The sequence below is a fragment of the Mus musculus genome, chromosome X (genome assembly GCF_000001635.26).
Source record: "Mus musculus strain C57BL/6J chromosome X, GRCm38.p6 C57BL/6J".
In the NCBI taxonomy this organism is placed as follows: domain Eukaryota; kingdom Metazoa; phylum Chordata; class Mammalia; order Rodentia; family Muridae; genus Mus; species Mus musculus.
The window spans coordinates 148537749-148550039 of record NC_000086.7 but is presented as its reverse complement, the minus strand read 5'-3'; the positions used below and the strand labels follow the sequence as shown (position 1 = coordinate 148550039).

Here is a 12291-nt window from a genome sequence, read left to right as displayed (position 1 = left end):
AAGACAGCATACACTTTGGAGAGTGGATTTGGAGAAACTGCTGTAAGATATACTTGTTGGGCTTAGACATAAATCACTTGCCTAATGTGTACAGGCTCTATCACAATTTGCACAACAACATACAAACTCACACACACACAAATATGCACACTCTCTCACACAGATACATACAGTCCCATACATGAAAACACACAAAGAAGGTGAGATAATCTGTCTGATGAAGCCTTTAAGGCTCCTAAGGAAGGAGATAAAGGAAAGAAACAGGTTGATTACCATTAGTTATATCCTATCATATCAATTTCACACAATTTGTTGGTATATTTTCTTGCTTACTAGCTTGGAAGATGCAAAAGGAGTAGCTACGCTGAGTCGTGCATAGGCCTAGTAGGAAAGGCCAGAAACTGGGAAATAATCTTAAGCCATCGCATATGCATGTGAGTTGATATCATGAGCCACAAAATTGTTCCCATACACTCCTGAATTGGAACAGTGTTTGAAAGACTATCCTTTAGGGATCATTTCTATAGTTTGTTACTAGACAAGTTTTTCCTACTGTGTGCAGCAGTGTCTGAATTGGGAAAATACAAATTTTTTTATTAAGACACAGAAATTCTTATACTTTTCTATATCATTCCAAACATTGTACTAACATTGATAAAGTACTGATTTTGTTTCTACCTGTCAATTTCTGGCTCAGTTCCGGGTGGTGATGCATCCCTTGGTCCATTTCTTCCTCTTGGACCATGGAATCTTTCTCCTTCATGAAGCATCCATGACTGGATGCTACTTGATCTCAATGAGGTGTCATAACGATCTCTCCGTGACCGGATGTTATGAGCTCTCCATGACTGATTATTATGACCTCTACGTGACTGGTTGTCATGACCTCTCTGTGACTGGTTGTCATGACCTCTCTATGACTGGTTGTTCCGACCTCTCCATGACTGGGTAAGATCTCTCCATGACTGGTTGTTATGAGCTCTCATTGCATGGCCATGATAAGGTCTCCCTGAGTGTTCATGATGAGATCTGCCGTCATGGTTGTGATGAGCTAACCCTGTATGGTTATCATGAGCTCTCCCTCTTTGGGCTTGATTATCTCTCTCTGTGTGGCCAGGATCAGCTATCCCTGAGTAGTTAGGAACAACTCTCTCTGTATGGGTAAGATGATATCTATCTGAGTCGCTATATTGAAGCCTACCTGCATGGTTTTGATGTGGTCTACCTGAGTAGTCATGAAGTTGCCCACCTGAGAGGTCAGGAAATGATCTAGCTGACTAGTCATGGTATGGTCTACCTGAGAGGTCAGGACGTGGTCTACCTGAGAGGTGAGGAATTGGTCTACCTGAGAGGTCAGGAAGTGGTCTACCTGAGCGGTCAGGAAGTGGTCTGACTAGTCATGGTGTGGTTTACCTGAGAGGTCATGGTGTGGTCTTACTGAGAGGTCAAGATTTGGTCTATCTGAGAGGTCATGATGCGGTCTATCTGAGACGTCATGATGTAGACTATCTGAGAGATCATGATGTGGTCTATCTGAGAGGTCATAATGTGGTCTATTTGAGAGGTCATAGTGTAGTATATTTGAATGGTTATGATGTGGTCTACCTGACAGTTCATGGTGTTGGTCACTGTATAATTATTAGTTCTACCTAGTAGACATGAGATCTATCTGAGTGAAAATAGGAGCTCCCCTGAATCAACTATATGATATTCTGGAATAGTCACCATAAGATCTGCCAATGTGGTGTCATGAGATTGGGAGAGGCCATGTCATCTCCTGGAGAAAAATTGGTTTCTTTCTAGTTGTAGCTCTCTCTCTCTTCTGATTGGTTTCCATTCCTCCTTGTTCGATTGTCTCTGCTGACTTGTCATGTCTGCAAAGGGTCCCAGTTATATAATATAAATGAGATAGTCTATGATTTGATTAAGCCATGAGTGTATTTTTTCGATATTTTCTTTATATACATTTCATATGGTATTCTGAAAATTCCAAAAACCCTCCTTCCAACCTGCTCCCCTACCGAACCACTCCTGTGTCTTGGCCCTCACATTCCCCTGTACTGAGGTATATAAAGTTTGCAATACCAAGGGGCCTGTATTCCCACTGATGGCCAATTAGGCCATCTGCTACATATGCAGCTAGAGACACGAGCTCTGGGGTACTGTTAAGTTCATACTGTTCTTACACCTATAGGTTTGCAGACCCCTTCAGTTCAATGTGTACCTTCTCTACCTCCTCCATTGGGGGCCCTGTGTTCCATCCTATAGATGACTATGAGCATCCACTTCTCTATTTGCCAGGCACTGGCATAGCCTCATACGAGACACCTATAACAGGGTCCCTTCAGCAAAATCTTTCTGGCATATGAAATAGTGTCTGAGTTTGGTGGCTGATTATGGGATGGATCCCTGGGTGGGGAAGTCTAGGGATAGTCCATCCTTTCATCTTAGCTCCATTCTTTGTCTTTGTAACTCCTTTCATGGGTATTTTGTTCCCTATTCTAAGGAGTAATGAAGTATTCACCCATTGGTCTTCCCTCTTCTTGATTTTCTTGTATTTTGCAAATTGTATCTTGGGTGTTCTATGTTACTGGGCTTATATTCACTTATCAGTGAGTGCATATCTAATGACTTCTTTTGTGATAGGGTTACCTCACTAAGGATGATATCCTCCACATACATCCATTTGTCCAAGAATTTCATAAATCCATTTTTAATAGCTGAGTAGTACTCCATTGTGTAAATGTACCATATTTTCTGTATCCATTCTTCTGTTGATGGACATCTGGGTTCTTTCCAGCTTCTGGCTATTATAAATAAGGTTGCTATGAACATATTGGAGCATGTGTTCTTATTACCAGTTGGAACTTCTTCTGGGTATATGCTCAGGAGAGGTATTGATGGATCATCCATGAGTATGATATCCAATTTTCTGAGGAACCTCCACAATGACTTCCAGAGTGGTTGTACAAGGGTTCAATCCCACCATCCATGGAGGAGTGTTCCTCTTTCTCCACATCCTTGCCAGCATTTGCTGTCACCTGAATTTTTGATCCTAGCCATTCTCACTGGTGTAAGGTGGAATCTCAGTGTTGTTTTGATTTGCATTTCCCTGATGATTAAGGATGTTGAACTTTTTTTCAGGTGCTTCTCAGCCATTCAGTATTCCTCAGTTGAGAATTCTTTGTTTAGCTCTGAACCCCATTTTTAATGGGGTTATTTGAATTTCTGGAGTCCAGCTTCTTGAGCTCTTTGTATATATTGGATATTATTCCCCTATCAGATTTAGGGTTGGTAAAAATCCTTTCCCAATCTGTTGGTGGCCTTTTTGTCTTATTGGCAGTGTCTTTTGCCTTACAGAAGCTTTGCAATTTTATGAGGTACCATTTGTCAATTCTTGATCTTATCGCTCAAGCCATTACTGTTCTGTTTAGGAATTTTCCCCTGTTCCCATATCTTCGAGGTTTTTCCCTAATTTCTCCTCTATTAATTTCAGTGTCTCTGGTCTTATGTGGAGCTAATTGATCCACTTAGACTTGAGCTTTGTACAAGGAGATAAGAATTGATCAATTCACATTCTTCTTCATGATAACCACCAATTGTGCCACCACCATTGGTTGAGAATGCTGTCTTTTTTCCACTGGATGGTTTTAGGTCCATTGTCAAAGATCAAGTGACCAAAGCTGTGTGGATTCATTTCTGGGTCTTCAATTTTATTCCATTTATCTACCTGTCTGTCACTGTACCAGTATCATGCAGTTTTTAATCACAATTGCTCTGTAGTACAGCTTATTGTCATGCATGGTAATTCCACCACAGGTGCTTTTATTGTTCAGAATAGTTTTTCATATCCTAGGTTTTTTTTATTTTTCCAGATGAATTTGCAAATTGCCCTTTCTAAGTCAATGAATAATTGAGTTTGTATTTTGATGGGGATTGTGTTGAATCTGTAAGTGCATATTTAAAGAGATTTACGTATGTAGTTTGAATGAAGTTTTACAATTCTAAGTGCCAGTTCTTGCAACAAGGATCATAGACTACCTAACATAAGCCCTGTGCTAGGTATGGGAAACCTCCTCTTCAAGTGTTAGACACAGGAATAGAAGAGACTCCCAAAATAACATAGCTTATGGCTGTTGCCCTGTTTGCCTCATATAATTTGAAGGCAAGAACATACAGCTAAAGAGAGCATACACTTTGGAGAGTGGATTTGGAGAAACTGCTGTAAGATATACTTGTTGGGCTGAGGTTGTGTCTTAGACATAAATCACTTGCCTAATGTGTACAGACTCTATCACAATTAGCACAACAACATACACACTCTTTCATACAGATATATACACTCACATACATACAAACACACACAGAGGGGGAGATAATTTGCCTGATAAAGCCTTAATGACTCCTAAGCAAGGAGATAAAGAAACAGGTTGATTACCATGAGTCATACTCTATCATATCAATTTAGCATAATCTGTTGGTATATTATCTTGCTTACCAGCTTGGAAGATGCAAAGGGAGTAGCTACTCTGAGTAGTGCATAGGCCTAGTAGGAAATGCCAGAAACTAGTAAACAATCTTAGGCAATTGCATATGCATGTGAGTTGATATTATGAACCAGAAAATTGTTCCAATACATACCTGAATTGGAACAGTGTCTGAAAGACTATCCTTTCAAGGATATTTCTATAGTTTGTTAGTAGACAAGTTTCTCTGATGGTGTGGAATAGTGTCTGAATTGAGAAAATACAAATTTAGTTATTTAGACACAGATATGGGGGCTAGAGAGATCCTCAGTGGTTAGGAGCACTGACTGATCTTCCAAAGGTCCTGAGTTCAAATCTCAGCAACCACATGGTGGCTCAAAGCCATCTGTAGTGAGATCTGATGCCCTCTTCTGGTGTATCTGAAGACAGCTATAGTGTACTTACTTATAATAAATAAATAAATCTTTTTAAAAAGACACAGAAATGCTTATACATTTCTATATCATTCCAAACATTGTACTAACATAGATAAAGTACTGATTTTGTTTCTACTTGTCAATTTCTGTCTTAGTTCCTGGTGGTGATGCATCCCTTGGTCCATTTCTTCCTCTTCAACCATGGTATCTTTCTGCTTCATGAGGCATCCATGACTGGATGGTACTAGATCTCAATGAACGGTCATAATGATCTCTCTGTGACCAGATGTTACAAGCACTCCATGAATGATTATTATGACCTCTCCATGTCTGGTTGTCATGACCTCTCTGTGACTGGATGTTATGATCTCTCCATGACTGGTTGTTATGAGCTCTCCATGACTAGTTGTTTTGAGCTTTCCCTGCATGACCATGATAAGCTCTCCCTGAGTGGTCATGATGAAATGGGCTGTCATAATAAGTTGAGCTAACTATGTATGGTTATCATGAGCTCTCCCTCTTTGGACTTGATTATCTCTCTCTCTGTATTGCCAGGATGAGCTATCCTTGAGTTTCTGGGAAGAACTCTCACTGTATGCTTAAGATGCAATCTATCTGAGTGGCCATGTTGAAGCCTAACTGTATGGTTATGATGTGGTCTACCTGAGTAGTTATGAAGTGGTCTGAGAGTTCATGGTGCGGTCTATCTGAGTGGTCATGATATGGTCTACCTGATTACTCATGGTATGGTCTACTTGAATTATTATGAGTTTGTCTACCTGAGTGGTATTGACATGGTGTACCTAAGTAGTCATGATGTGGTCTACCTGAGAGGTCATGAAGTGGTCTAACTGAGTGGTCAAGATGTGGTCTAACTGGGAGGTCATGGTATGGTATATCTGAGTGGTCATGGTGTAGTATATCTGAGCAGTCATGGTGTGGTATACCTGAGAGGTCATGAAGTGGTCTACCTGAAACTTCATGGTGTGGTCTGAGAGGTCATGGTGTGGTCTACCTGAGAGGTAAGGATATGGTCTATCTGAGAGTTCATGGTGTGGTCTCTCTGAGAGGTCATGGTGTGGTATACCTGAGAGGTCATGATATGGTCTAACTGCTTACTCATGATATGGTCTACTTGAATTATCATGTGGTTGTCTACCTGATAGGTCATAAAGTGGTTTAACTGGGAGGTCCTGGTGTGGCATTCCTGAGAGGTCAGGATGTGGTCTGAGAGTGCATGATGCAGTCTATCTGAGAGGTCATGATACAGTCTATCTGGGAGGTCAATGGTGTAGTCTAACTAATAGGACATGATATGGTCTATCTGAGAGGTCATAGTGTACTATATCTGAATGGTTATGATGTGGACTTTCTGAGAGGTCATGGTGTGGTCTATCTGTAGAGCTATTAGTTCTACCTGAGTAGACATGAGATCTATCTGAGTGAATAGGAGCTCTCCTGAATCAGCTATGTGATCTTCTGGAATAATGGCCATGATATCTGCCAATGTGGTGGTCATGAGATTGGGAGAGGCCATGTAATCACCTGAAGAAAAATTGGTTTCTTTCTAATTTTAGCTGTCTCTCTTCTGATTGATTTCCATTGCTCCTTGTTCATCTGTCTCTGTTGACTTGTCTTGTCTGCAAAGGATCCCAGTTATATAATATAAATAAGACAGTCGATGATTTATTTAAGCCATAAGTGTATTTTTGAAACCCCTCCTTCTTTTCTTACTTCCTATATTCCTCCCCTCCTTTGCTTTTTTGAGAAATTCTCATTAAAATGTTTAGGTTAGACTGAAACATGTGATTCTCATGAAGTTTGGAATTATAGGCTTGTACCACCACATCAGCTTCTCAAGACTATTTCTGTCAGTGATTTTCTCATAGAATGAATGACAATACTTTTTATGTACTAGTTTATGGAACCAACCTATAGACCATGTCACTTTCACAAGGATAATTATATGAATGTAACATAAAAATAATGAAAATTAGCTGTCTTGTGCATTTTACCAACTAAACCATTTGGCATCCTAATTAAGAAAAAAGAGATATTTTGGGTGGAGCTTGTAGAATTTTATGACAACCAGTAACTTACTACATATTCAATTGTGATCTTGAACTTTTAAACTCCCCCTTCATCCTCTTCAACACTAGGATTAAAGACACTTGCCACTACAAATGGTACTACATGGTAATGAGGATTGAACTCAGGGTTTCATGCATGCTAGCTAAGTACCCTACCAAATGAGCTACATCTACATTTAAGAATGTTCTGTAATACAACTCCTTAAGATCAAAGAAAATATTCCAAATTATTCTCTCACCACTGGTCATTAAAAATTTATATTTGAATGTAAACAAATACTTAATTCTAGGGAGAAAAACTAAGTGAGTGGAAAAGAAATGCTATAAAGGTAGCAAAAAGTTGGCTTGGTACAATTGAAATAAATGGATCTGGTAATGACTTAGCTTTATTTCCATTCTTTTCAGCTCTTAAACCAGAGAGGCAGATTAGTGAATCACTCAAAAGGAGACAGTAAACACTTTGACAAGTGTCTATGATAATCCATAAGAGTAAGTGACTAACATTATATGGACAGTACTAAAAAAATCTAGCTTTAAACTAGTATATGTTGCTTAGCAAGCAAAATACCCCTATATCTGGCATTACCATGCCCTGCTAAAACACTTCTAAATGGTCAAAGTAACTGACATTAGGAAGAAAGTGCTAGCACAGAGAATATTATAAATGCAAAACTTGAATATAATTATAAACTAATCATATTTATGTAAGGAATATTTTCTGGGCTGGGATTGTAGCACAGTTGTCCAGTACATACTCAGCATGAAAAGGACAATGGTTCTCATAAGAAATCATTTACATCAAATCAGGTACTACAAGATTCATAAACTTAAGGAACTAAATTCTAATTTTCTTATAATAGTGAAAACTATTGTGTATTTTATCCATGATATGTGTGGGTGTGTATTCTGTGGTGTACATGCAGAAGTCAGAAGCCAACTTTGCATGAACCTACTTTCTCCACCAACTTCTACAAGGATCCCAGAGATCCAACTTAATTGGTTAGGCATATGTGGCAAGAACCTCTCAAAACATTTTTATATAGTCAGGGTGTAATAGCTCTTGCCTATAAACCTAGCACTTGTCTCATTGCTACCAGAAATTTGGTTGCATGAAAGGTTCACTATCACCACTTTGGTTTTCTTTACTTTTCTCAGTGATGCAATTCTTGAATGGTTCAAAACTATTTGCTATGCATAGATGTTCAATTTCAATATATTTTACAATATTTTCAGTTGGGAGTATCTTGGACAACAGCAAAAGTGAACACATTTTCTTTCTAAATTTATCAACTATACCCTAAACTTTGGCCTGGGGATGTAGTTAAATTGATAGAGTCCTTGTCTATCATACATATCTTCCGTGGCTAGAGCCTAAGCACTCCATAAAACTAGGGGTAGTGGTACAGTGTCTGTAATTCCAGAAGATGGAAAGGAGAGAATCTGGAGTTAATGTCATCACTACATAGGCAGTCTGGCTTCCATGAAATATCATTTCAAACCAACAAAGATGAAAATCAAAAAACCTTTTAAGGAGCCTAGGATGGTTCTCAGTGGTAGAACACTTGCTTAGTGAGTGTAAAGTCCTGGGTCCAATCCATGAAAATAAACAAATAAAACAAACAAACAAAGGAAAATCTAAACCTAAACCAAATCAAACCAAACCAAAATTAGTATCAAAAATCTTATCCTGCAAGTTCTAGACCACTTTCTGTCAAACTCACTTGTTCCAGTCAGAAGGAAGTATTTCATCTCTGCACCACAGAATGGAGACTGTGCTTAAAATTGTAACCTATTCCTTCACAAAATAATGTTCCCAGAATTCCCTCTATGTGTGTGTGTGTGTGTGTGTGTGTGTGTGTGTGTGTGTGTGTGAGAGAGAGAGAGAGAGAGAGAGAGAGAGAGAAAGGGTGAGAGCACATACTTATTAGCTTCAAGGAGGTTGAGTGAAGGTGTCATCAGGTGTCCTGCTCTTACTTTCCAAATTCCTCCCTTGAGATAGGGCCTCTTACAGTACTTCGAGCTAAGTCACAGCTAGTCAGATCCTATCTCCATTCTAACAACACTGGGATTACAGATGTACCCTTGACCAAGACCAAGCTCTGCTTTTTGTATGGGTTCCAGGTCTTCATTATTCTTCTGCATGTGCTCTTACCCTGCAGGCAATTTTCCTGTTCAGCCACTGTCTAACACCAGATGCCTATATAATACCTTAAAATGCCCTATCCCATTCCCACTCTCCCTCCCTCTATGAGGGTGCTCTTCTACCCACCTGAGCACTCCCTTCTTCCTGCTCTGGCATTTCCTTACACCAGAGCAATGAACACCCTCAGGCCCAAAGACCTCTCATCCTTCTCTGCCTCATATGTGACCAGCAACATGGGTTCCTCCATGTGTATTCTTTGCTTGGTGGTCTACTTCCCGTTAGCTATGGGGGTGGGGGTGGTGGAGTCTGGCCTGTTGACACTGTTACTCCCTCCATGGGGCTGCAAAACCCCCTCAGCTCCTTGAATCACTTCTCCAACTCTTCCATCATGGAACCCCAAACTCAGACCAATGGCTGGCTGTGAGCATCTACCCTACCTCTGTATCTGTCAGGCGCTGGCACAGCCTTTCTGGAGACAGCCATTTCAAGTTAACATCAGCAAACACTTCCCAGCATCCAAGCTGCCTTGGATGCAAGCTGCTTTTCCAGGTGGTTGGCTGTGCTGAGGATAAAACTCAGTACTTTGTGCATGCTCATCAAGCACTCTGCAAACTAAGCTGCACCCTACTTCTGAACAAACACAGTTTACAAATGCAGGCCTTTGACTGTTCTCCTGTTTTTATTTTATTTTATTTTTATTATTCCTTTTATGCATTTACGTTTCAAATAACATCCCCTTCCCTGTTACCCCTCCACAAACTCCACCTCCCCATTCTCCCCACTCTCCTTTGACTTGATGAGTGTGCTCCTCCACATACTCACCCACTCCCACCTCACAGATCTAGCTTCCCACTACACTGGGACATCAAGCCTCCACAGGACCAATGGCCTCCCTTCCCATTGATATCAGATAAGCCCACCCTCTGCTACATATGTACCTAGTGTCATGGATCCTACAACTGCTGTCCCCAAATCACCATAGCCACAGCATCCAAAGGAGCACAGATTAGGATTGGCAAAATGTTTTACAAGCAATACTACGGTCATTTAAAAAGAAAATCAAAAGCAAAACCAAAGAACCCTGTTTTTTAAAATGTATGTTTTGCACATCGTTGAGACCAGGTATCACTTTGCGGTTCAGATTTTACTCAAAATTATATAAACCTGTTTCACCTGCCCCAGTCTTCTGACAGGGTGAGCCTCCACGTCCAGTCTTTTATGAAGAGCCTGAAAACAATCTGTCTGTGGACCTGGAGTAGGAAACTGAGGGTCTTGTGAATACAACATTCAGATCTACATCCACTATGCTCCATTACTGGAGGGGGATTATAAGCATGTACCATTATATTGAATGCAGGTATTTATCTGTGTTAGGCATGTAAAGTACAAGGTTAACTACATTTCCAGGTGTGTGCTCTCCATTTTTATACAGGAATGATCCCATACAACATTTATTAAAAACTCAAGCAAAGAAATTTTAGACTGAGGACCCTCGTTACCTTGTAAATTCTATTAATACTTTTATCTGGAGCATTAATTTTGTGAGAGCATTATTCAATAATTACAAAATATTAATACAAGACAAGTTTTCTACACACTGAATCACAACTGAGAAAGTACTTCATACAGTGGACACTCTAAAGAATGTGACAGAGGAGATGGGGGAAAATTCATGAGTCTCTGCTCCAGTACATGGGAGACCCTGGGTTTCATCACCTATGATGGGTGGAGACAAGTTAAGTGACAGGTTTCTCTCACTCTCTGAGATTCATGCTATACTTATTTCCAGAAGCCTGAAAAATGGGGATTGTACAGATTTCCTTAGTGGCTTTCTTAACTAGATAATTGGAAATTTAAGAAGAGAGCATTGCTCATTGCTCACATATTAGAGTGCCAAGTGTTAAATTAATAGTGTACACTCCATAAATATTTTTGTGACTATAGTTGAGGACATCTGTTATACTGTCTTGTTAATGCAAGAGAATACCACAGAACTCTGAAACAGGACTTTTTTGTTTTACTGTTCAAAAGATACATTTGGTAAACAGAGAGCCACAATTTTAGGCATTTGTTTGCCTTTAAATCCAATTCTGGTATATTTAACACCTTTTACCTTAAGTAACATTTATAATGTACTTTGGGATATTACTAATAATGGCAAGTATAAGAATGACATCTTGGACCTTTTATATATTTATTTTGTAAGTATTTGTATGTGCATATCTATGTGGCCATGTACTTGCATGTGTGTTCTGGAAAGCATTGTATGGATTTTGATACCAGGGACCTGTAGTTAAATAGCCATGTTTTGGATCTCATGACCCCAGAACCCAGTAGCAGAAAAAAAAAAGGGGAAACTGGGGTTGAAGAGTGCTCAATAGGCAGTCTGAAAGGAAAGATATTTTCTAAACGAAAAAAAAAAAAAAAACACACACACACACAAAAACAAAAAAACAAAACAACAACAACAAAAAAAACAGTTACTACCTCTTCGTCTATCCATACCCTCCCAAAGGCCCAACTTTAGACTCTCATATTGGCTTGGTACACCGCAAAGAATATAAGACTGAAAGTTCTGCCATTAGTTAAGGAAATTAATACGCTAATATGGCAGACCAGAAAGTGACCCTTTATTCTCTTCCTCCTCAAACAACTTCTAATAATGTTTCCTAAGAACAATCAAGGAAACCAAGGAAATTAATGCTCACTTCTTCTGTCACTTGAAATATAAATATTTAAAATTTTACTTTTAGGCACATGGCTTTAGAGACAAGATTACTCTGCTCCCAGGGGGCATTTTCACAAAGTTCAACCGCTGGGCTGGAAAACCTGGAAGAACTTCATCATGCCACAAGCTTTTCTACTAGCTCCTTAAATGTATTCTCTGTTGTATACTAGGGAAATCCTGATCATTACTAACGGGCTCTAAATAATTCTGTTCACACTAATTTCAATTTGTTTTATTTCTTTTCATTTTGATTTCTCAGTTCATCTTTTTGGTTATTTTGCCTCCATTTTGCCTGTGACACAAGTGTGTACCTGATGCCTGTGCAGTCCAGAAGACGGCCATATGAGGGGAATCAATCCATGTTGTTTGAGGAAACAGTCCACCCAATGTTCTTAACTATATGGTGTCAGAGGTGAGAAAAAAATAG

General features: G+C 39.5%; 1 pseudogene; it reads right to left on the bottom strand.

The window, feature by feature from the left end:
- Nucleotides 1–674: 674 nt before the first annotated feature.
- On the bottom strand, nucleotides 675–5106 carry Gm15112 (annotated as a pseudogene).
- Nucleotides 5107–12291: the final 7185 nt, after the last annotated feature.